Here is a 25,705-nt window from a genome sequence, read left to right as displayed (position 1 = left end):
CCTCCTATCCCCTCATCCCCTCCCATCCCCTCATCCCCTCCCATCCCCTCCTATCCCCTCATCCCCTCCCATCCCCTCCTATCCCCTCATCTCCTCCCATCCCCTCATCTCCTCATCCCCTCATCCCCCCATCCCCTCATCCCCCCATCCTCCCATCCCCTCATTCCCCCATCCCCTCATCCCTTCATTCCCCCACCCCCTCATTCCCCCACCCCCTCATTCCCCCACCCCCTCATTCCCCCACCCCCTCATCCCCCCATCCCCGGGGCGTTGCAGGCGCCTCCCGATCCCTGTAAGGAAGCGCGTTCCGCCCTGGGCCCCCGGCCAGCGGCCATGGGGGCTGCACATGGAAGCGATCCGCAGCCGGGAGCGCATCTGCCAGCGTGGCTGCGGGACCAGACCCCAGTAAAAATAGCCCGGCCTGGCCCGAGTCCCGGCTGCCGCCGGGGAGCCCCCGCAGCCACGCCCTGCTGCTTTTGGGGTGGGCTCAGACCCCCCTTTGAGCAGGATTTCTTCTGTAGACCTCACCTCATGCATCAAAAATGCCCCTGGACTTGCTTCAAAAGGTCAGTCTTACAGCCCTGCCCAGGATGGGGACAGCCATAAAAGCCAGACCCGGGCCAGAACTTCCCCTCAAGCTGAGGGCACGTTGTGAGATGAAAGATAAAAATCGCTCTAAATCGCTGGACTTTTCCAGGACTGGGTCAGGGAAACCTTCACAGGGCTGGTGTATTTTGAGGTGACCCTGTCTCGGGGACCTGCATAAGGTCCAGGTGAGCCTTGAATGTAATGCTGTGTCTTCAAATATGAGTGCTAATTCTGTCCCAAGGCAAGAACCACAGAATGGGCTGGGCTGGGAGGGACCTTAAAGCTCATCTTGATCCAGCCCCTGCCATGGCAGGGACACCTTCCACCAGCCCAGGTTGCTCCAAGCCCCAATGTCCAACCTGGCCTTGGGCACTGCCAGCGATCCAGGGGCAGCCACAGCTGCTCTGGGCACCTGTGCCAGGCCTGCCCACCCTCACAGGGGACAATTCCTTCCCAAAATCCCATCTAAACCCTCAGTTTGAATTCATTCCCCCTTGTCCTGTCACTACATCTTTCTTGTATTGTCCCTTCAGGTCCTGAAGGGAGATGGGTGAGCTACAATCAGCAGAGCCACCAGCCCTTATTTTACCAGGGGATTTCCTCATGGACAGTTAGGCTGCCCAGAAGAAGCCACAAAATCCTACACTGCCTCTTACGCCCACACTTCATCCTTAAAGAGTGATAGTGGACAGTCCCTGGAACAAACAATTACAAAAAAAATCACTGTCAAATCTCACTTTTTCAGTTGAAATCAAGAGGGTTTTGTATGACTCTGATGCCCTTGGAGACCAGAAAGCAACGAGCCTGCTGGTGAGAACTCCAGGGTTCAACCCTAGAGCACACACATAACCACTTATGGTACTAGTGGTGTCATAAAAGTGAAGAGCAGGATGTGTCCTAGAGTTCAACATTGAAGCCAGACCCTTAAATTTAGGACAGCATCAGCATTTAATGCTTGGTTAGGTTCCGTCAATGCTGTAGCTTTGCATTTAATCACAGCCTTCTAGGGAGACCTTTACAAGGAGAGGCAAAGTGGCTCTGACACATTTTATTAGCCAGTATTAAATTTATTACATCACTAAAAGAAGCCAGTCTAGAAGTCTGTAGATGCTCAGATGTACCTGCCCTACACGGCCAGTGTTGACATTGCAAAGTCAGGAGTTCAAGGGAAACCATGTCTTCCGTGCTGGGCATTCCTGGAAATTAGGACTGTATCCAAGTGCTTGAGCAGAGATGCAGATAAACCTAGAGCCTGCAGCAAAGGATCTTCGGGAAATGGGGACAAATGTGCGGCCATTTCCTTGGCCTGGGCTCTGCTGCTTTTGGGATGGAAATACTCCAACTCCCAACCCCAAAATCATTGCAGTAAGATGGAGATGATCAGGTAAAAGAAGGGGATTTGGAAGAGCCTGGATTTTCTAGGTGCTCCGTTGCTTTCTGCCTGTGTTTTGCAGCCCCATGAGTGTTTGGGGCAGAACAGCCGCTCCCGGGGAGCCACACCCGGCAGGGAGCTCCCTGCAAGCAAGCGCCGTTCCGCCGGCCGAGCTGAGCATCCCGAGTGGTTCCAAATCCCCAAACTTTAATCCACGAGAACTTTAAACTTCTCGGAGCTTGCCCAGAGGTCGGGGCTCACTCAAAATGGCAGCAGGCAGCTCCCGGGGAGCACAGCCTTCAGCCTTCCCAAGAGCAAACCCCGCGGCTCAGCGGGATGAGCAGCCCCAGCGAGAGCCGGGCGTGCGCTCCAGCCGCGGGGTGATTTATCTTTTTCGGTTAAACAGAGCAGATCCGAACCAGATGTGTAACCTTTATCTCCATCGCTGCGGAGAGAGACGGGGGAGCAGACAGGGGAGAGGGAAAGACGTTCGAGTTTCCATGAGCGGCCGCTCCGCAGCCTCCCGGAGCCAGCTCACCAAGAAAAATGAGCCCCAGCAGCCAGGAAACTTCGCGGCGCTCACCCCGGGTTTTGTTTCGCTCCCCGTCGCCGCGGCGACCGCGCCGAAATAAAAGCTGCGATGAGCTCACCGTGCTGCTCCGTAAAACCTGATATTATAAAGATATAACCCTGATACTAAAAGATACAACCTTGCTACTATAAAGGTATATAACCCTGATATTATAAAGATATAACCTTGATATTATAAAGGTATAACTCTGATATTATAAAGGTATAACCCTGATATTATAAAGATATAACCCTGATATTATAAAGATATAACCATGATACCATAAAGATATAACCCTGATACTATAAAGATATAACTCTGATATTATAAAGATATAACCCTGATACTATAAAGATACAACCTTGCTATTAAAAAGGTATAACCCTGATACTATAAAGATATAACTCTGACATTATAAAGATATAACCCTGATACTATAAAGATATAACTCTGATATTATAAAGATATAACCTTGCTACTATAAAGATATAACCATGATATTATAAAGATATAACCCTGATACTATAAAGACATAATCCTGATATTATAAAGATATAACCCTGATACTATAAAAGTATAACCCTGATATTATAATGATACACCCTGGGCAGGGGCTTGATGATGAGCCTTGTGCTCTGCTCCTGGGGCTGGGAAGGCTGGAGGTTCAGACCCCCATCTTTTGGGGTTTTTCCCACCCTGGCAGCAAGATGCAACGGGAAGGGATGTGGGAGAGTGATGGGTGCTGCCTGGGGATCCCAGGGCCACCTGAGAGGAAAAGGCTCTGCAGAAGGAAAACCACAACATGGGGAGTCCTGTGTCCAGCTCAGGGGTCCCCAGGACAGGAGGGACATGGGGCAGTCCAGAGGAGGGCTATGGAGATGATCAGAGGGATGGAGCAGCTCTGCTGTGAGGAAAGGCTGAAAGAATTGGGATTGTTCAGCCTGGAGAAGGCTCTGAGGCAACCAAATTGTGGCCATCCAGTACCTGAAGGGAGCCTACAGGAAACACAGAGAGAAACTTTTTATAAGGGCCTGGCGTGACAGGGCAAGGGGGAATGGCTTCAAACTGCCATGAATGGGTTCAAACTGAAAGAGATTAGATTTACTTTAGATATTAGGAAGGAATTCTTTCCTGTGAAGTGGGCAGGCCCTGGCACAGGTTGCCCACAGAAGTTGTGGCTGCCCCTGGATCCCTGGAAGTGTTCCAGGCCAGGCTGGACAGGGCTTGGAGCAGCCTGGGCTAGTGGAAGGTGTCCCTGCCCATGGCAGGGTGGAACCAAGATGATCTTTATGGTCCCTTCCACTCTGAACCATTCCATGCTTTCCAAACTCATAGCTCCATGCCTTGCAGACAGGGAAGCACTCTAGGAATAACATTCAGCTCTCACTCACCAAAAATTAGCTTCAAACCCGGGATGAAAGCACCCCAATGTGCTGCTGGGGATCTCCTCTGAGATGGGAGTGTCCTAATGGGCAAAGGCCAAATAAGCCATTGCTCTTGAAAAAAGACAGAAATTATTTAAGTGAGTGAGAGTTAATATATATATTTTATATTTATGCCTTACAAATGGGCTCTGCAAGAGCATGGTCAATGAACTGGAGTGGAACTGAAAGGCCTGAAGAAAAAAAAAAAAAAGAGGTTGTTAGGGACAGAATCAGTAGTTTGTTATTTCTAAAATACTCCTCAGGCTTTCCAGCAGTGATTAATTCGGCAGATGGGGAGGTTGCGTTGGAGGTTAATGAAAAAAAATGAGCACTGCATTAGATTGACTGGAATATTGCAGAGGCCATGACACAGCCTTTGGAAATAAGTGGAGCACTGTGGCTGCTCCTCTGTAGTGTTTGGGATTCCAGGCTCCCCTGCTGCTTCCCTGCTCCAGCCCTTAGGACATCCCTCCAGTTACTGATGGCAGATCTGGGGTGACAGCATTGCCACGCACTGTCCAGCAGCTGAAAGCTTAAACTGGTGCCACTTGGAAAGGCAAGTCAACATGCTCACTCACTGCTCACATATTTATCCCTGGAATTCTGGTGATTTTGGGGACAAGAATGGTTTTCTAAGTAAAAAATATTAGAATAGGAGTTTTGCAGTAGGAGAGTTACATAGAGTGATCCCACAGCTCCACAGATCTCATGGCATTGCATTTCACCCAAGTTCATTTTTTTTCTTTAAGTTTCTAGAAATGAGAAATGATTTTGGAAAAGCCAAAATCCTGCCCTAGGTACTGGGGTCCCTGCTGGGTGAAACATACAGATCTCTGGACTCTCAGTGTTTGGAGTTATGAAGAGGTGGATTTTGGATTAAACACCTGACACACAACAAAAAATTGGAGATCCAGAAGCTTTTTCCAAAATAATCACTCAAAATTCCCACCTGCACCATAATTCTCCTTCTTTTCTCTGTTTTTTCTCACCTCCATCCTTTTTCCTTAGCCTTATAAAGCAGCTCAGCTCTGCAGTGAATGCAGGTGGCCCCAGAATGTCAGGGGCATTATATTTAATGCTGTTTCTCCCTCAGGATGGCTTATGGAATGCTGTTTTTCCACCAGGATGGAAAGAGCCATGGGAAAAAGGCAGAAGGGCACCCCCAGAGCAGCCTGGAAGCTGAACCCCCTCTTCCTGCCTTCAAAGCCTGCAGGTTGTAGGTGTCAATCTGGGATCAAAACCAGCAAGCTGGGCAATGGGAAACCTACAAATGGAAATGTTACCCTGCAAAACCACAATGGACAAGCCCCTGAGTGTCTGAGAACAGCCACAGCTCGTCACACAGAAGTAAGACATGAACTAAGCAGGGAGAATTAGAATTCTCTTCCCATTGTGGGACTATTTATTGAAGTTGGCCAAGTCAGAGCATCCTCCCAGCGCAGCCCAGAGCCCCTTTTTGCCCCCTTCCCAGCAGGACAGGGCAGGTGAGCCAGGTTTACAGCCAAGTGCAAAGGCCTTGTTAAGTGCTAGAAAAATACAGGCAGCTCGGAGGAGTTTAATGAGATCTGAAGTGTTTGGGATTAAAGCCAGCTCCATCCTGGAAATGGGAGCTGAGGAAGGAAGCCAGGTGTGCTGGCTGTGCAGGGCATGGGCCTGCAGGGATGGGGTTAATCTCACATTAAACAGCCTGAAGAGGAGATTGAGGTCAGATCTCACTAAGGGCTGCAGCTCCTCCCCTGGGGCAGCTCCAATCTCTGCTCCCTGGGACAGGGACAGCACCCAGGGAATGGCTGGGGCTGTGTCGGGGCAGGCTCAGGCTGGATTTTGGGAAAGGTTCTTCCCCAGAGGGTGCTGGCACTGCCCAGGCTCCCCAGGGAATGGGCACAGCCCCAGGCTGACAGAGCCCAAGGAGGGTTTGGACAGCACTGCCAGGGATGCTCAGGGGGGATTGTTGGGGTGTTAGACTCCATGATCCTTGTGGGTCCTTTCAACTCTGCATATTCTGTGATTTGATGATTCTGGCTTGAGGGTTACCTCCCAGTTTTACCATTCCCCTCCTAATCTGTTAAAAGCCACATCTGCCCCATTTTCCTGTCCCAGCTACCTTGGGAAGGGGTGTGGGCACAGGGAAAGGGATGGTGACTCTTCCTAACCAGGGCTTACAGCTCCCCATCACTTTGGGTGCCAGCAACCAGTGCACACCTGCACTGAACACTCTAGAAGGCCTTTTTCTGCTTTTCCATAGCTTTTTTTAACCCCTCCATTCAACCCCTCTCCATTCAAAGCCCCCACTCTGAGCCCCCAGTCCTGCTCCAGGAGTTTGGACATTGCTGGGTTGGGAAGACTGAAAACTGCTCATCCCTTCCAGCCCTCCTCTTCTGCTGCTGCAACAGGCAGCAGCTGGAACGCTGCCTCCCTTTTATAATCTTATTTTTGGGAATAAAAAGGCAGTTTTGCTTGCAGTCTGGAGCCAAGCTCCTTGCAAAAGAGCAGGCTGTACTCTGGTCAGCCCCGTGCATTGTCCCTACAGCTGTGTCCCATCCTGGGAACATCTGATGCTGGTGGTCACGTAAGGATGGGGAGGAGAACATCCCCCTTGCACATTTCCTTTGGCAGCCTGTGGCAGGGAATGCTTTTCCAAGGGGGCTGTGCTGATCCCTGGATGCCCACGAGGCAGTGTGGGCTCAAATCTTTTCCCAGATGGGTCATCCTGACTCACAGGATCACAGGAGGCTTTGGGTTGGAAGGGACCTTAAAGATCATCTAATTCCATTCTGATTTCCCCTGCTACATGCCCCACAACTGTGCATCCCACCAAACTCCTCCAGGCATGCCAGAGGCGGATGTGATGAGTTTTCCCAGCCTCAGCAGCAGCATGGGAGAAGCCCACTGCCAAAATCCACCACCTCCCCAGGAGTTTTCATCATGCCTTTGCTCCCTTGGTATTTCCAGCAGGCAGGGAGAGCTCCAAGCCACATTTCCAATCTCTCAACCTGCCAGAGGCACAAAGTAGCTACAAAAAGTTGGCACACAGCGAATGCTTGAGCCTTCCCTCAGTTCTGGGTACCACAGGGTGAAAAAGCCTTTGGCAGGTGCAGAGCACAGGGGGTGAGCAGAAAGGATTAATTTCTGTGGAAAATGCACCTCCTAAATGGCTGCCTCCTCCTTCCCTACGTGTCCATCCACAGCAGAAATCTCAGGAATTTCCATGGCAGCGCGCTCAGGAAATCTCCGTGTTTCTTCCAGACGTGTCTACGATGGGACATGGATTGCACAAGAAGGTCTGAGAGCTGGGGAAGGTTGAGTCTAGAAAAAAAGGAGAGACAAAAATCCTGACCAACAACGCTGCTTGGAAAAAGCAGTCAGAAGTTTGAAGCACATCCAGACCACTGCTCTGGAAATCAGGCTGAAAAGTCTTGTGACATCAGGCTCTCTCAGGAGGTCGCTGCTATTTCCCAGCTGTAAAGGCCTGGGAATGCTGCTAGCAGCCCATGTTTGACTTTGGAAGAGCTGGAAAAGACGATGCTGCAGTGGCCAAGCAGCAAATCATAGAATCACTAAGGCTGGAAAAAGTCATGAAGGTTGGAAAAGAACTCCAAGATCATCGAGTCCAACCTTGACTCCCACCTTGTCACCCAGCCCAGAGCACTGAGTGCCATGTCCAGGTGTTCCTTGGACACCTCCAGGGATGTGGGATCCACCACCTCCCTGGGACCCCCTTTCCAATACCTGACTATCCTTTCCATGAAGAAATTCTTCCTGGTGTCCAACCTGAACTTCCCCTGGCACAGCTTGAGGCCCTTTCCTCTCATCCCGTCCCTTTTTCCTGGGACAATCCTCCCCTGGCTCCACTGTGCTGCCAGGGGTTTGCAGGCTGGCAATGAGCTTCCCACGGACTGGCCAGCTCAGAACTGGGAAGCACAAACCACAAATATTCTCCACAGGTCCTGGGTTTGCCCTGAAGGTCCAACAGGCCCCTCCACTGCAGTTTCACCCCCTCTGGCCTCAGCAGAGAGCCCCAGGGGGAACTTTGGTTCTCAAACACAACTGCCACCTCTGAGTTTCAAGCAGGGCATGTTTGAGGAGATAAATATTTGCATTTTTGAAATGGGCACACACTCATTCCAAGGAGCATCGCTGGAAGTTTATATGTTGGATAAGCTGGATATGTTGGAAATTTTGGAAAGCCATTTGCGAATGGATTGGGATGGTTATCCCAAACAAGACAGCACAATCCCTTTGCACTCCTCCCTCCAGAAGCTGGGTCTGACCCCAAGCTCAGACTGCAGCCGGCTTTTGCCATCCCTTCTCAGAGGCACGAAGAGCACTTGGAAGTCGGGATCAGCCCCCACAGATCCCAAATGTGGCCAGCCCTGGGCTGACAGCGTCTCCCTGCCTCCCACGCAGATCCGGGATCCAGCCGGGAGCTGCATGAGCTCATGGCTGGGGCGTCGCCAGCCCGGCCCCGCAGGGCAGGACACAGAGAAGGGAAGGCAGCACGAGAACAGGGAGGATTGCAGAGAAAAAAAGGAAGGGAAAAAAAAAAAAGGAGAAAAGGGAAAAGGAAAATGTATGTGTATTTAAATAAAGTGCATAAAAGGGAAAGGGGAAAGGGAAAGAGGAAACAAAGAAAGGGAAATGGGAAATGTATGTGGGTATAAAAATAAATAAAAGGGAAAAGAGAAAGTAAGGAAAAAGGGGAGAGGGGAAAGGGAGAAGGGGGAAGGGAAAAGAGAAAGGGAAAAGGGAGAAGGAAAAATACAAAGTAGAAAGGAAAAGGGGAAAGGGAAAATGAAAAAAAAAAAGAAGGAAGAGGAGAAAAAAAAAAAGAAAAACACAACAGGAAAAGGGAGCAAGATTAAATAGAAGAAAAATTTAAAAGAAAAAGAGAAAAAGAAAGAAATGCCTTGAGGCCAAGTCCACACGGCTCAACAGCAAATCCCAGAGGGGACAAGGAGAGGGATGGGGACCAGGGCAGGGCAAAAGGAGCCTGTTCTCTGCTGAAAACAATTCCCTTGCCAACCCCACAAGCTGGGGGGGAAAATCATCCACGTCTTTTGAGCCCCTATGAATGCTTAGAGCCCTGTGTGTACTGAACACATGGGTGAGCAGGGAAATCCCCGTGCAAGGGGCAGGAAGGGGACCTTTTGGATTTCAGGGACCTCTCTGCTCACTGGTGGAGGGCAACAACAGCAGCACCGGCTCAGGCAATGAGGGATGCAAGGAAATAACCCATGAGTGGAGAGCCAAGTGTTTTTAGAGACCCTGCATGGCTGGGCTTCCCTCTGAGCTGGTTAAGACAAGGGGATGATTTGTAGTCGTGAGTCCCTGCGTGAGAGCTGGAAGAGGTCCCTTGTTGACGTTACGGCTGCTGTCCCTGCTCTGGTGGAAAAAAGGAGACTTCAGTCAGCAGCCCCAGCAAGTTTAATGCTCCTGAGATCACCAGCGTCTGCTCTGGTTCCTGCACACTTGGGATGGCATCATGGAGCAGGATCCCACGGGAAAGCTGGTGGGGCAGCTCATCCTCTACCTCTCCACGTCACAGCCAGGCCATCCAGGGAAAAGCACCATTACATTTTCCAGAAAAATCCTCCAATTTGATAGAAATGTGATTTTCATGAGCTCAACTACCAAAACCCCATCTACCCTACCTTGGTACTCCAGCAGTCCTCACCCCACCTCAGGATAAACCTCAAACATCCTCTGGGAATTGGGAAAATACCTGCAAGACATGGTTTTATCTGCACTGTCCCTGTGGGAGCCAACTCAGAGGACACCCATGGAGGGGGATTGTACACCCAGCAAACAAAGCTGGTGATGCCAACACAGGGGGACTGAGAAGAAACCAACCCTTGTGTAGCTGCAGCCCAGCTGCACTGTGATTTTTCTGGAATGATTTTATCAGCAGGCAAGGTGGAAAAGGAGATCTTTCTCCCAAAACCCAGCCCTGCTAATATCTTGAAAAATGTGTGAGGAGTGAGGCTCAAGCATGTTTGGAGCCATCTGCCATGAGAGTGGGAATCAGAGATGTGCTGTGGGGAGCCTGGGGGCTGTTTCTCCATTCATCCCCTGCAGGCTTGTGATCCTACCCTAAAGTGGGAGACTGGCACTGGGATGGGGCTTTTCCATCCTTCTTCCCTTGACTTTGCAGCTTTCCCCCCATGCCTTTTTAACTCAGTGTTCCCACACCATCCCAGTCCTTAACCAGGCTGCTCAATGAGCTTTGATTCCCTTGCAACCCTACCAACGTGGCTAATCCTCAGGAAACAAGCCAGTAACTCCTCCAGCACTCCAAGCCCTTGGCTCTGCTGTTTTCCAGAAATGCAGGGGTTGGTACTGGTTGATCCAAGGCAGAAATTCGAGTAATTTCCTCCAATTAGTATCTTTTTCCTTTACTTCACTGACACAATTTTTTGCAGAGAGCTTTTCTGCAGCATGTGGTGACTCGTATTTTACAGGGACAACCTTCTTGAAACAGCCCAAGCTGGGCTTAAAGAAACTCAGCACTTTCTAGTAATACTTAATCTAATAATACCTTAATATGGGAAAAACCTCAAGCTTTAATTTAACTTTGCACCCTCTGATTCCCTGGGGCCTTTACAAGAAACCTGCTTGTCCGGAATTCCTCCTCCACATCCCAGCAGCACAGGGCTGGCTCAAAGTGTGTCCTCAAAAGCTTTGCTCTCTGGCTGCTTTCCCTGTCATTTTTTCAGATGAAAGAATATTTTGCAGCAAATCAAAGCCAGGCGTGAGAGCCCGACTTTCCTGGCAGCCACGTGGGGCGTGAAGCTGGCAGGTAGCTGCACACTCTGCTGGGCTGTGCTGGATGGAACACCCCTGTCCCACTTCTGATCCCACCCAGAGCTGAAAACTGGGATCAGCCCTCCCCTAGCAGACAGGAAAAGACAAGTTTTTCCATGAAACAGCTTTAAAGCAAGCAAATCAGTGGAAGTCTGACTGCCACGCTTCTCATGGGGGCAAGAAGATTCCCAAACCACGAGGGGACAGGGGAGATGCCGAGCTGGCAGCAAGATTTCCCAGTTCCTTTCCCATTTTGGCCACAGATAAGAATCAGGCAATCCCCAGGGATGTGTTGCCAATGCCAGACTGATGGGTGAAGGAGCCAAACATGCTGCACTGGGAGATGGCATGGCTTGGAAACTGTCACTGTGGGTCTAAATGTCACCCTGACACAGACCCCTCTTCCCAGCCATGCAAAAGATCCTGTTTCACACCACTACCAAACTGAGTTTGCATTCTCTACTAGCTGGAACAGACTGATTCAGCTCAGCTTTAATGTTGCCAGGCGTGTAACAGTACAACAGTCCTGAAAAGGTCTTTAAAATGCATTAATTTAAATTTCATTAATTTAAAATTCATTAAAATCCCGCGCCTGCCCGGAGCCATGTGGGTGCTGCTCAGTTCCACGTTCGCTGGGCACCAACTAAAGCAGGGCTGACAGGTGTTGCTGAAACACACCAGCTTTGCCCCAAAATCCTGTGTGAGAGCCAAAGTCTCTTTCCTGACTCCTTATCATCCTGCTCTCCCATAAATCCAGCAGCTGCCCCTTCACTTCCACTATCATCAGACAGCAGCAAGGATCAGAAGGAATTTATTTCCATGGGAGCCTGATCCTATTCTGGCAGTCCTGGGGTAAAAAAGAAAGACCCCAGGGAGGGGTGATGATCACTCGGTGACTAAAGGTGCTCCACCATCCAGTGCAGAGCAGCAATGCCACATCCTTGCTTTTGAGCACCACTTCCTTCTGTGAAAGCTGCTTTTATAGCACTTGATGGCCCAACTGCTTCTCTCACTTATTTTTCTGCTGAGATTATGTTATTGAGTGGTTTATTTGCCTGGCAAAAAATGCTCATACAAATTTAAAAAACAAACAACACAGGCCAAAAAATATTTTTTTCTATTTCTGTATTTACTCTTTGGCCATTTGCTTCCAAAATAACAGTTTTGGACACCTTGGGTGGGGACTGTTTGCTCTTACAGGTTTGTGCAGCCCTGAGTGCACACAGGGACATCCTGCCCCGTGGCTGGCAGGGCCACAGCACCACCAAACCTCTGCCATCAAGGAGGAGAAGATGGCACAGCTTGATCGTGGTGAGGGACACAGCTCCCCCAGATGAGGGGCAGCTGGGGGGACTCCAAAAGGGACTCCAAAAGGAAAACCCAGGGGGTGGGAGATGGATCATGAGAGGCATGGATGGTGGTGCTGATGGGGCAGTGACCATCTAAGCATGGCATGAACCCTCCCCCCAGTTCAGCCTCCTGCTCTAGGGGGTTGGCAGCAGGCAGAAAGCTTTCCAGAGAGTGGGCTGACATGGGTCCCCATTTGGGACCACATTACTAAAATAAGAGGAGGTGATGCTTGGCCTTGTTCTGGCTGGTTTTGCCTTTTCTTTCAGCACATTCCAGAGCTTTCTGCAGTGCTTGCTGTGGCCTGAGCTGAGTGCAGCTGGAGCCAAGCCACTGGAAGGTGAAGAGGTGGGACTGGGTTTAACATAGAAGTGTCAGGTTGGTTTTTTTTTTTTTTAGAAGCTTTCCATTAGGAAAACATGGACAAAAGGCAGGTCCTGGGCCAGTGTCAAGGGATACTGGCACATTCCTCCAGCCACTCCCAAAGGTCTCTGGAAGAGCTCAGAGGAACTCAGCCCTAGGAAGGCCAGCATCTTACAAGCAAGGTCATGTTTGTCTCAATGCCTTGGCATTCCCCAGCATCACCAGGGAGAAGGGACAGAGGGATATTTTTCTAATAAGCACTTGCTGCTGATTTTAGAGCAGGAACTCTCTAGAGTCACTAAGCAATGCAGAAGTGAGATACCTACTTTGTAATGCCTGTGACTTCACTGTCAATGACAGCCTTTTCTTAACTTTTTCTTAATTTTCTTCATCTTCAGGTTGCTGCTGAAGTCTCCCAAATCTGCACTGTGCCAGATACTCAGCTGGGAGATCTTGGACCAGCAGTTTCCATTGGATCCAGCTTTTTTCCCTTGGCATTTAATCTTTGCTATTGCTGACCAGTACTGGGAAGGGCTGGATGGTTTTTGTTCCCCAGATTTTATCTGAGGTTGCTCATTTTCATCCAATGTATAAAAACCTCTCCTTTTTCATGTAAGAGGCCTCAGCATTTCCTTCAGCCCCCAAAGCTCTCATATGATTGCACTGGCACAGAAACCAGAAAAGTTTAGTCATGGCCTCTGTCCATCCTGTGCCAATGAGGACAGAAATGAAAACAACCCCATTCAAAGCCTGTTGAGGGACTGAATTCCAGCCCAGGGCTAACAAGCTACAGACACAATCAGCCACACAGCCACCCTTCCAGTTAAATAAAAGGAACCTCCAATTCAAAAAACCTTAATTTTTAGGCCAGTGATCAAATCAGAAAACCCCACAAATTGAGGATTTTCAAATGAAGTTTGTGTTATTATTTCCCAGTTTTCCCAATTTCTGTGAGCTCTGCCTCAAGGAAATGGCAATGATCCTCCCTCCCTGGAGCAGCTGCTGCTGGAGATGTCATCTCCCTCTGGTCTCCTGCTCCAGCCTTGCCCCTGCCCCTTGGGAAGCTGTGCTTCCCCCTCTGCCTCAGCTCTTACAGAAGAAATAAGTCAAACCTAGGAAAATCCTGATATTGCCTTGAAAATAGGAGTTTTAAAGAAAAATTGCTGTCATCTTTGTTCTGCTTATTCCTGTGGGCATTAGGGGTTTCATGCTAAAACTCACCTGTGAATCCTTCCCCAGGAGGGCTGGAAACTCCCCACAAGCTGGGATTTCAGGGCAGATCCCAGAGCTGTGTGCTCAAGCAGGCAGCTCCACAACCCGTGGCTGCTGCAGCTTTCGCTCTCATTTTTCTTATTTCTGAAAAAACAGAGCAAAAGAAAAAAACAATTAAATGCTTTCCTTGGATTTGAAGCAGAAATTCCTACTTTGTCTGTTTACACCACCTGAACCAGTCACTGCTGAAGGAGAGCTGAAATCTTGCCACAGAGCAAGGGCAGGCAAAATTCAGGTTTTCCAACACCTTCCCCATCCCTCCAGCTCCATGCCCTGGCCATTGGGCTGGAAGGCAAGGCTGCAAATGTCTACTGCATGATCAGCTGTGGCTGGATGTCATTTTCATAAATTCTGTAAAAAACCTCTCCTTTTTGCATGCCTTTGAATGTCTTGAGAAGCTCCAGTGAGCCCGGAGATGTAAGAGGTGGGTGAGAGCTGACGGGACTGACGTGGATAAAATGCCAAGCTGAGCTAGACTGCAGGGGCAAGCCATGAAACTCTCAGAAAAGAGAGGAGTTTTGCTCCAACAAGAGGTTCACAGAGACCATCAGGGATCCTTCAGGAAGGAAATGAGAGAGAGAGAAAATTCTGGAGTGCTAAGTGGGCAAGTCATGATCAGAGAGAACAAATGAATGTGGGGAGAAGTTCAAAAAATAAGAGCTTGCACTGGTCAAAATGATGGAGAAACTCATATGGAAGGAGAAGCAATCCAAATCCCTAGCCCTTAAATGGATAAAAATGCTGGGATAGGTTGGAAGCAACATCAGGACAGATGCTGTCCACAAGCTTTGGCAACACAGAGACCACAGGATTGATGAGCTGTGGGCAAGACACTCTGCTCCTTCAAGGACATCTGGGAGGAACTGGTGTCCAGAGCTACTGCTAAACAAACATGCCATCTGGCTAAATAACTCCTCTGGAAAAACCTTCAGGATACAATCCAGCTGTGGCCATTTAAGGGGAACAAAAATTAAAAAAAAAAAAGGTGAAAATTGTGGGAACAGAACACGAGCAGCACCTCAGGTCTCAGGAAGGTCACACTGCCCAAAGCCTTGGGACAGGGCTAAATGGTGAGTGTAGTTAAAACTAAAATCAAAATAAACCTGAAACTTTAGAATGCCAGGCAGAGAGAGGCTGCATGCTCCTCTGGATGGAATGGTGGCTCATCCCCAGGGCCAGGACTCCCATGGTATATTTGGGTTTCCTCCACTGGCACCTACCAGTTGTTTTCCCCACACTGCACAGATGGACCTTGACTGCTCTCCCCTTTTGAAGAACAGTCTTTTGCTGCTCAACTGTGCAAATAAACCCCAAATATAGGATTTTACAAGTTCCCATTTTAACTTGTTGTGCTAGCAACATGCCTGAAACATTCAAGCTCCAGGGAATCTAACCAGAGGAGGCTGGATCCCAGAGAACAGCAGCTTCTTTTCAAGGAAGAGACATTATTTAGGTTTAAAGTGCCATCAGGGGGATTTCACAGGGTGCAAAGTGCCCTGGTACTTGTCAGATCTATGGCAAACAGTGCTGTTCTCCTTCCCTTGGGCACTGTGGGGGCAAGGGACACTCTGCAGTCACTGCCACCCCCTTGCTGTTCTTGTCCCCAATCCTCAGCCAGGAACAGCATATGGGGACATTTCCATGTTAGGAAGTAAGCTGTTGCTTCACTTCTTCTGGCCAACATTGATTTGTGCAATTTGACACGGATGAGGGACGGAGCCCTTGCACAACACACTCCACTGCCTTCAGCACTTTCAATTTTCAGCAGATCTGCCTGTCCCTTTGTGCTCAGTGATGGTTGCTCAGTGCACTTAGAAAGGCAAGATGCCAGGACTGGTTCTCTTGGAAAGTGTACCTGTTCAGGGCTTGGGACAAGAGGATTTTTATGGTCCCTTCCAACCTAAACAACTCTGTGAATCAGAATCATCCTCTGAAAAAATACAGCGGAGATGTAAAATGCTGCTTTGAAGCATTTCCTGGCTGGCAAAGGCCGTGGCTTTGATCTGGCCTGTATCACAAACCAACCCTGTGGGGCAGCAGAGCTGGTGGTGCCTTCCAGACTGGATTCCTGCAACTTCCCAACACTGCATGAGCTGGGCTGTCCCGAGGCCACCCACCAAAAGAGTCACCTCTGAAGAGTGGCAGCATGGGGTATGTGGTGTGGTGGGACCATCAGAGAGGTGCTGCTCTCCTTCTCCTCAGCATAGAAGGAAAATTGCTTCCATCACCCGGAATATTCCGGCAGCGGATGTGGCTCCCAGGCACCAGGACCACAGAGCTTGGGAAGAAGTGTCCATCACTTAACAAACTGCCCACCGCGGGCTCCAGAGAGCCTGTGCTCAGCCCCAGGCATCCAGCAGGGAGGGATAAGGGGCAGGAAGCTGTGGATCAGGCTGCCTGGAGGAAGGACATCCACACTTGGCCGGAGCGTGCCCAGGGCAGGCGCTTTGATCTCTCTGTGAAGGCATCAATGTGCGGAGAGGAAATGTCTGCTGGTCAGCTGGGACAACACAGCACAGCTGGGGACCCTGGAGGAATCTCAGGCTTGCTGAACTCCTCTGAACACTTCCTTCTTCCCCCACTCCATACTCCATTTGCTTTTTTTCCTAAAAAGTGTTTCTTTTCCCAGGGAGAGATATCAAGTTCATGATGTAATAGCTTTGTGGCGAGGGCTGTTCTTTAAGTCAGTGCAGTCAGAGAAATATGAAAAACCCTGCAAAATGTATCTTTAGTAAAATCAGCCCACTCTCACTCAGCACAAAGAAATTATCTTTAAGTCCAAACTCTGCCTCCAGATGCATTAACCCCAAATTTGCAAACATCATTGGCATGCACCCAGATAATTGTGCCTGACTTAAAACAAGAAGGTTTTGGGTTGGTAACCCTCTATTTACTGCACTATTGAAGAAATTGTTCCCTGTGAGGGTGGGCAGGCCCTGGCACAGGGTGCCCAGAGCACCCCTGGATCGCTGGCAGTGCCCAAGGCCAGGCTGGACAGGGCTTGGGGCAACCTGGGCTAGTGGAAGGTGGCCCTGCCATGGCAGGGGGTGGGATGGGATGAGCTTTGGGATCCCTTCCAACCCAAACCATCAACATTTTTGTGATTCATTTTATGATTAAAGCACAAGTGAGGAGCTGGGCTGGACATTACCAATCTGAAAAGAGAAATTAAGATATTACAGAGTGTTTCAAAGATCCTGGAAGTTAAATGCCCATCTAAGCTACATCTGCAGGACTCTGCAACTGATGGAAAGAGAAAGAAGCAGCCCCACAGGGTGAGTCAGTCTTTTCAAAGATAGGTGGAAGGAATGTATATTTGAGCCATTCTGCCATTCCCTTGGGAGTACAAACCCACTTTGCAATATTTTACTTTTTATCCCAACAGTACAGTAATTTCCAGGAACCTTTTGCCTTTTTTTTTTTTTTTTTTTTTTTTTTTTTTTTTTTTTTTTGCAACATCTGCAATGTCTTTGGGAGCCTTCTGGAAGAAAGGGCCTCTTATCCATGAGTCATTTGGAGGAAAGGGAAGCCCCTTAGACATGGGGATGTGGCTGGTTCACAGGGCTGCTTAGAAATCTGGAAAAGCCATGGGCAGCTGTGGGCATGGAAATCTGTGCAGGGACTGGGAACAGTGACCAGTTAGGTCCTGAGCCAAACCAGAGCAAGATTTTTGCCCACTGAGTCTGATGAGCCAAGGGGGGAATTTGACAGGAATGTCACCAGAATGACAGCCATGGAAATTGCTGGAAAAAGGCACAGAGCCAAAGGAGTGGAAAGAAGGGACAAAGTCCCCACAGAGTCTCTCCCACGTACTCCCTTCCCATCAGCAAGTGGGTATTTAATGGGCTGGGGCTTTTCCAACCTACTCCTTTTCATCTCTTGAAGAATACCACAGGCTTCCCTTAATTCAAGCTTTCCTGACAGAAATCATCAGTTCAGGTTACATGGGAACATTGGGACCCAGGTTTCAGGGCACCCAGAATCTTGCACACAATACAGATTTTGCCAGGCTGAGGACCCACAGTGCCAGTGCCGGAAGATTTGGAAGAGAAAGCCAGCTTTTTTTGGCTTAAGTTCTTGCATTTCTGGAGGCCTGAAAAATCTGCAAATGGCCTCTACAAGTTCACTTCTGGACACTGGGAGGAGGAAGTGGCAGGGAGCAGTGACTGCCCTGGGTTTGTGGCTACATAAAAATGTTATTTTCCAAGAGGTGAACACATCTCTCCATCACTGCTGGTGGTCCCCACCCCGACAAGCAGCTCAAGGTTGTTGAATAACAAGAGGTGGAGACACAAACCACAGGGCTGGGTGGGCCATCTGAAATGAGATTTTCAGCCATGCTTACCTCTGGTTCCTCATCCTGGGGAAAACAAAGGTGTGACAGCATCAGGAATGGCTTCCCATGCCCAGGGACCTGTGTGTGAGTTCCATATAAAGTGTCTGGGGCATGAATTTTCTGCAAGATGTGGCGTTTTGCATGCTGGCAACATCTCAGTGATGTGAAGAGGAGGGTGGAAAGCCAGCTAAAAGCACTGTGCAAAAGAAACAGTAGCACAGATTTCTCTCTGGGGAGAAAGAAAACCCCAGCAAAACCCAGCAGATCTCAGAAACAGAGGTAGAGACAGCTCTGGCCAGCTGCTGTCCTGTGCAAACCCTTACCCCCTCCTCAAACAATATACCTCTGGCTCAAATCAGAAATTATATCTGGACCTAAAAAATTCTAGGACTTAGGATTTGGGGTTTCATTCTTTAGATGAAAAAGTATATTTATAAAAATAAAATCATTGTCTCTGGGTACATCTGGGAGCACTGGAAAGATGTGGATAAGTGTCTTTATGCAATCCACGAGCATGAATTAGTTCTTTGTGGCTCAAAGAGCAATCTCCAAAGTTAAAACTGGAGTTTTTGTCAGGATAATTTCCTCTTCGCTTTGAATGGGAGTTCCAAAGAGAAGGAGAAGTCTATTTACTCACATCACTTGACCTCCTGTTTCTCCAGAGTTTTGTTAACAGAACCCTGCTCCAATGGATTTGCTATGAACAGCAAAATCAAAAGTGCTCTTAGAGGAGCAGTTAGAACTATATTTGGTTGCAGAGGAAGCTGTTTTTCCTAGAAAGCTCAGGGAATGGTGAAAAAAAAAAAAAACAAAAAAAAACAACAAACCCCAAACAACACAAAAGAATGGAACTGGCTTGGCCCAAACATTTGGAAGGTAACACTTGAAGGAAGCAGCCCCTGGCAAGCTGAATGTTATCATGTTATCTTAAACCAGATTATTCTAAGCCTGGGTAGCTGCAATATGGGCAAAAGCTGGAGAATGGACTGTATTTCTCAATGCATGGAAAGGGCAGGCCCTTTCCTAAGATCTTCCACTTTAAGATCTGCTTTACATGTAGCATCTAAAGGTCCTGAAAAGGCAAGACATCACAAAGCACAAACGCCAGTCTGAAATGTCCCCAGACTCCTGGATTTCCATGGGGCTGGGAAAGCTTGGGGAGGGTCTCCTTGGATAAAGGAACAGCTGTTTAATAGCTATTATTATTCTTTTATTTTTATTCTTATTATTTAATTACAGCATCTTGAAAGCTGCAAACCCAAACAAACGCTGCTGCAGGGTTGTCTGTCTCCAATCCCCCCCTGTAAATCTGTCCTAAAGCACTGGCTAACTCCCTCTAATTCCTTACAGGGGCCTGCAGGATTTCTCCAGGGCAGGCAGGGCTTGCAGTCTCCACTTTAGGCCAGACTCCACTGCACCAGATTCCTGCTTGGGCATTCCACAGATACTCCAACCCCTACCCTCGTGTTGCAATCTGGCTGCCCAGCCCTTCCATTCCATCCAGTTTCACCCAGATGCAGTCAAAACTCTGCTGGCAGTGAAACCAGGCTCTCCTCTGCATAAACAGGGGTAGAGGCCATGCATGTGCTGCAAACATGCACTTCTTTACCAGAACAGGACCAAAATAAATTGTTTTAAACCCTTTACTACATACAAGCTGGGCTTTAAAGTTTGGAACAATCTTGGTGAGCTGCTAACTGTGAGCAAATTCAAAAATATGCATGTACTGTCCATCTCTCTCATCTTCAGAAAGCAAAAATTTTGGCTGGGGTGAAACTGTTGAGAAAACAGTTTTATGCAGGATCATGCTAATTAAGTTCCTGTGATGCTACAGCTGAAGAGAGCACAAGTTTCAAGAGAGGGAGGAAAAATTCTGTTTCCTCAAGGACAAAGTTTTAAACAGTACAGAGTGGATACTCCTGAAAGAGATCTACAAGGCCTCTCTCTACAGAAGGCTGGGATCTGGGAAAAACATTGGCAAGACAAAATGGAAAACGCAGGTAGCACCTGCTGGACCTGCTGGGGTTCCTGATACTGTGTGGGAGCCTGGCACCAGTGTTCATGGTTTCACCTCCCTTTGATTCCCTGCACCACCTCTGGAAAATAATTGCTGTCTCAATTCCCAATTTCCCCAGGTTATAATAGGAGGATTAACAATATCCCTCTGGCTGTGTATGGCATCCAGCCTCAGGGTCAGTGAAACCCCCCTGGGGGAAGTCAGGTATGTGTAATAACCCATATAAAATCAGGAGCATTAAATTACTGCAGGTTCTTATTGCCAGACCACTTGGACCATGAAACAGGCTTATAAAGGGACTGTCTCACCAGTGAAATAAATACATCCTTACAAAAGGATGCAAAAAATGCATCCTGCAAAAACAACCACACTCATGTGGGCTGGGAGGTATGATTTTTGGTCTCTGGAAAGCCCCAGTATTTTTCTGTAAGCTCCTAGAAAGGCAAATAAAATGAAAAGTGTAGAAATTATTTAGTGAATTGCTAAAAAAACACCCAGAAATATCAGTATAGTTTGCTTAAGTAAAGCTGATTTTTTTTTCTGATAGCACAAAACCTCTTCTTCTCAAAGAAGTAGAATAGTTTGGTGCACTAACAGCTAAGCAATAGAGCAGACTATTAATATACTATAAAAATCACACAGTCTATAGCATACTGAAGTTAGATTTTGATGAAAACATCTCCCTCAAAGAGGCAAAAAAAAAAAAAAAAAGGAAAAAAAAAGAAAAAAAAAAGAGTAATGTTCTGAGAGTGTCAGAACAAAAACTGTTCTGTCAAAGCCTAAGAAACCCATGCCAGCCTAGGAAAACTCAGCTCCCTGTCCTGGCTGCAAATGAAACTTCCAGACATTTTTATCACAATGCCTCCCACTTGAACCAGGTTCCTTTTAGCTGATCCATGAATACTGATCCTGAGACAGATGTTGTGAGCAGTTGCAAAACTACACAAGCACATCCCAGCTCTCCTCCAAGCACCCACAGCTCCCTCTGGACCACGAAGGATTTGTGCACAAGTGACAGCAGCAGCAAGTGGCCTTGCCCCATTAAAGAGCTTCATCAAGCTTTCAGGGGGTGATTAAATCCAGGAGACCCTGGTGCTCCTGGTAGGATTTGCTTCCTGCTTGGAGACTCTTCCTAACCTCTGAAACAGCCCTCCAAAGGATAGCATGAGTATCCCAAAGCAGAGTCATTCAACTGGCCACAGCTCAGCTTTGCAGAGAGCAAATGAAATGCAAAGCAAACCCTTGAGCATTTCATGGAAAGACTCCCATTGGCTCCAGCAGGCTTTCATTTTCATTTTTGGGCTGAAGCCCAAAAACCCAAGGCCTCCAGGTGGGTTTGAGGGCTAACACCTCGGAACTCCTTGGCTGCAGGTGGAAGCGGTCCCAGCAAGGAGCTGGAAGGGAGCCCTGCTTGGCACACAGAGAAAAAGGTGACTTAGACGACGGCATTGTTTTTGCCTTTGTCATGCAAATAGAGCTCGGAACAGCTGTGCATCCTCCTTTAGGCAGAAACCGCTGGAAGCCGCTCCACTGGAATGTTTCACAAACCCTACACCCTGTTCTGTGCTCCTGCACATGTGAGCATAGTATCTGCTTGCCCTACACGTCGTAGGCTGCACAAGTATTTTCTATTTCCTGGCGATCCTGGAAACCATTAGTGACCTCAGAGCATCACAGATGGTCCTGCCCTGATGGAGGAAAAAACCACAAAAGAAGGAAAATTTGCAACACCTGCTCAGAGCCCTCGGGCCAGCCCTGCTTGTGAGAGCCCGGCAGTCCAGAGGGACCCAGCTGCTCCGGGGACAGTGTGGGCTGGGACAAAACCTTCAGGGAGCTCCCTCTCCGAGCAGAGGCTGTCCTGTGGCTTTTTGTAAATGTGTCTGGATAATCCGTGCTGGAATCTGGCAATTCAGAGGCAAATCCTGGCTCCTTGTCCCTGGTGCTGGTCCTGAGCAGAGGGAGGAAGAGGCTCATTCCCTCATTAAAAGGGATGCCATGGCAGCAGCTGCAGCAGGAGCCAGCATGCTGGGAGATGGAACTGCCTCTGTTTTAGACAACTGACAATCCAAACAGCAGAAGAGAAAAGTACCACCCCATTTAATTGCTGGAAAATTGAGGCAGAGAGGAGTTTAAAAGGTAGGCTTAAGGTTGCATGGAAAAACCTCTGGCAGACCATGATCTGAATTTGCTGTCCTGAAAGAAACCCACATCCCATCCTATCTCTCTGACCCCCAGCATGACTCCTGCACCAGATCTGTCCTCCTCAGGGTGCCAGAAATCCTGGGGAAACAGGATTTCTGGAGAAGAACTAACGGGTGGGGTGAGATGAGACTGACTACGAGGGAATTTGGGATTATTATTATTATCATCATCATTGTGGTACTTCAGACTTTTTCTTGGTCTCTCTCCATTTTCAGCTTTGCAGATGGAGGAGAAACTATGGCTATCAGCACTGAAACTTCTCCCTGGCACTTTGACTGCTGCCCTGGCTCTGACCCCTCTTGGAAGCAGAGTTGGGAAGGGAGGAATCAGCAGCTGTGAGCAGCACAGCCATGCAGTTTCCTGAGCCTCTCTTCCTCTCTACAATTGACACAGGATTTACAAGGATACAGCCATCCTTGGTCCTAACTCCTGGAGCAGCTGAGCTCCTTTTCACCTCATTAAAACCCTTCTTAGACAGTCAGCTCATCCAAGGAGGCACCTAAAAGCAGCCAGAGGAGCCATCAGCCCCCACATCTGACCAACCCTCCTGTTTTCTTTTTTCAAATTTGCAATAGCAATTTCTGTTCCTCATTTCTCTTGCAAGCAGTTTCTTGGGGACGACAACCCATCCCTTTGGCCTCTCCCACATAACCCTGGGGGCAGTGGGTGCTACCACTGCCCAAATAGCTCCAGGAAATTCACAGCAGAGCTCTCCCAGACTCAGTCTTGCCAGTCAGGATTCTTGGTTCTTGGGATTGCTGTAACATTTTAAGGCCTCACCACAGAGCTCTTTTACCTCAGGGATGTCACATGGATTCAATCATCTCCCAGTAGCCACCCCCAGTTCTCCCAACAGCTGCACAGAGAGGAAAATACCCGCAGCCATGAGTCAAACAAAAACAGTTCAAAACTCCCAAAGTCTAATTTTTTCTGTCATTTGGGGCTTTTTTCCCAAGTCTGCTGACTGCCTGGGACTCTTCCCACTGATCTAAAAGGTCAGGGATTGGCTAAATGCAACTAGGCAGGGAGTGCATCTCCACTAAGTGCTGAAAAGCATCTGTCTGCAAGGTGAACATCCTGCTCACCACGCACCACAGGATTAATTCCTGCTCTCCCTTCTCCTCCCCACCTTTCAGGCCACACTGCACAACAAAATCCTCCACCACAGCATTAAACTTCTTTGGGAGCTTGGGTTAAAAAGCCCTCAGGGAAGGTTTTGGGTCATAGCTCGGGGTTTTTGTTTGGTTTTGTATGTTCTTTTCTAATTGGAAAAGCCCTCTGACAGGAATTCACAGTGATGCTTCTGGTACACTCCAGGGAACGCAGCCTGAGGGCCAAGGAGCAAAAAAGATAAAAGGAGAAGCTGGAACCAAGTGTCAGGTCCTGTGGAGCCTGGGATCTTGCACAGGGAGCCACGGGAAGGTCAGCTCTGCCTCTGGCAGTGATGGTGAAGAGCATCCTCAGGAGAGGTGATTTCAGCTCCTGGCTCCAACAACAGCCTCCTGCCTGACTTGGCCAACTCCATCCTTTCTCCCTTTATCCAGCATTTCTTTCCCTGTGCCTTGTCACTGTGTGCCACAAGTTTTATGGAGGAAGGGTAAAGTTGGGCATGTGCTTTCTGGGCGTTGTTGGAGCATGGCTGCGATCTCCAAGAGCTGCTGGGTATGGTCCCAGTGTCTGCCTTGCTGGAAAACTGCAAATGCCCCTTCAGCCCAAAGAGGATCCCAGCTCTGCTTAGGTTTTTTAAAAACCAAATTATTATTAAAGACATGCCTCAGCTATTAGCGTATCATTAATCAACATAGCATAAATAAAGAAGATTTTTTTTTTAATATATATTTTGGGGCCCTGTCCAAGAAATTATTCTAATTGTTGATGACTACTTGGCCTATATTCTTATGATGTGCTTTCTTGCTGTGTGTTTTTGAATGCAGTTTTCCCCCACTCCCCTTGTGAAAAATCTTGTTTTGTCAGAAAAATAAAATGTGTTTTTATTAGAAAGGAATTTATTTACATCGGGGAAGAGATTTTTTTCAAGTCTGGAGTAAATTTTCTAGTTAGGGGAAAGGGAACACGTGCCAGCACGTGCAGTGCTAACCTGGGGATCAGCAAAATTTTGTTTTACCCATCCAGTGACACTGAGCAACACTTTAAAGAAGTCTTTCCAAACCCCACAAAGGGTTGGGGTATTGGCTCTAGAGTGCCATTCTCTGCCCCCATTTTCATCTGGGGGAAAAACAAGCCCTTTCCAGGAATATTTCTGAGATGACTCCTATTATCATGGTACAGAAAAAAATCTGTTCTGAAAGCAAGACCCCATTTGGTGTTGATTAGCCTGAATACTAACAGTGTGATCAAGGCACTATGGTGAGCCAAAGAGTGCACCCAGAGAGCAGCTCTGAGCATTCCCTCAATGGGAGAAATGGCCATCACACTGGGTATTGAGCAGCTGAAGGGATTAGAGCAGCTCTGGGGAGGAGTTCAGCTCTGTCTCCAAACGAAAGGAGGCTCAGGAGAAACCTCCTCACTCTAAAACAGGAGCCAGGTAGGGATCGGCAACTTTGCCCAGGCAAAAAGTGACAGGATGAGAGGAATCAGCCTCAAGCTGTGCCAGGGGAGGTTCAGGAGGAATTTCTTCATGGAAAGGGCTGTCAGGCACCAGAAGAGGCTGCTCAGGGAGGTGGTGGAGTTCTCATCCCTGGAGGTGTCCAAGGAAGGCCTGGATGTGGCACTCAGCATTCCAGGCTGATGACGAGGTGGGGATTAGGCACAAGTTGGACTCAATGGCCTTGGAGATCTTCTCCAACCTAAATGATTATGGAATGACATGATTCTTTAAACTGATAGAGGGCAGGTTTAAGTTATGTATTAGGAAGAAATCCTTCCCTGTGAGGGTGGGCAGGCCCTGGCACAGGGTGCCCAGAGCAGCTGTGGCTGCCCCTGGATCCCTGGAAGTGTCCCAGGCCAGGTTGGATGGGGCTTGGAGCAACCTGGGCTGGTGGAAGGTGTCCCTGATCATGGCAGGGTGTGGAGCAAGATGAGCTTTGAGGTCCCTCCCAAAAGAAAACATTCTGGGATTCTTTCTGGGATTCTCTGGCTGCTGCTGTGTTTTCCCAGAGTCAGCCTGGCCACAGCTGCAGTGGAAGCAGTGGAAGGTATATTTGGCCACCTGCCATTTGCATCTCCCCTTAATGTTACATTTCAGGTGGGATACCTGGAGCTCTGGCTTCCCTTATCCCAGCTGAGGGAAGGAAAGACAAGGATCTTGTAGATTGTGTGACCTTACACCAAGTAAATCCTTCATCTTCCTTGTTCAAAAGGGACATTTGGCTCACCAATTTTCAAGCAGTTCCTCTTCCTGTTGTTTCATCCTTCTCTTCTACTTCAGTTAATTCCACTCATGGTTAATTCC

The 25,705-nt window shown here is 48.5% G+C and overlaps 1 long non-coding RNA gene across 2 annotated transcripts; it reads left to right on the top strand.

Moving 5' to 3' along the window:
• The first annotated feature begins 2,558 nt into the window (after positions 1-2,558).
• LOC146766968 (uncharacterized) lies at positions 2,559-25,705 on the top strand. 2 transcript variants are annotated; one of them, XR_014956838.1, is made up of 4 exons: positions 2,559-2,685; positions 5,080-5,302; positions 12,865-22,227; positions 22,509-25,705. It is a non-coding gene; the product is annotated as an uncharacterized LOC146766968 (long non-coding RNA). The 2 variants fall into 2 exon arrangements; XR_014956837.1 differs by having other exon boundaries at positions 5,080-22,227.

The sequence above is a fragment of the Lonchura striata genome, chromosome 7, assembly GCF_050655825.1.
Source record: "Lonchura striata isolate lonStrDom1 chromosome 7, ASM5065582v1, whole genome shotgun sequence".
Lineage (NCBI taxonomy): Eukaryota > Metazoa > Chordata > Aves > Passeriformes > Estrildidae > Lonchura > Lonchura striata.
This window is presented reverse-complemented; position numbering and strand designations above follow the sequence as displayed.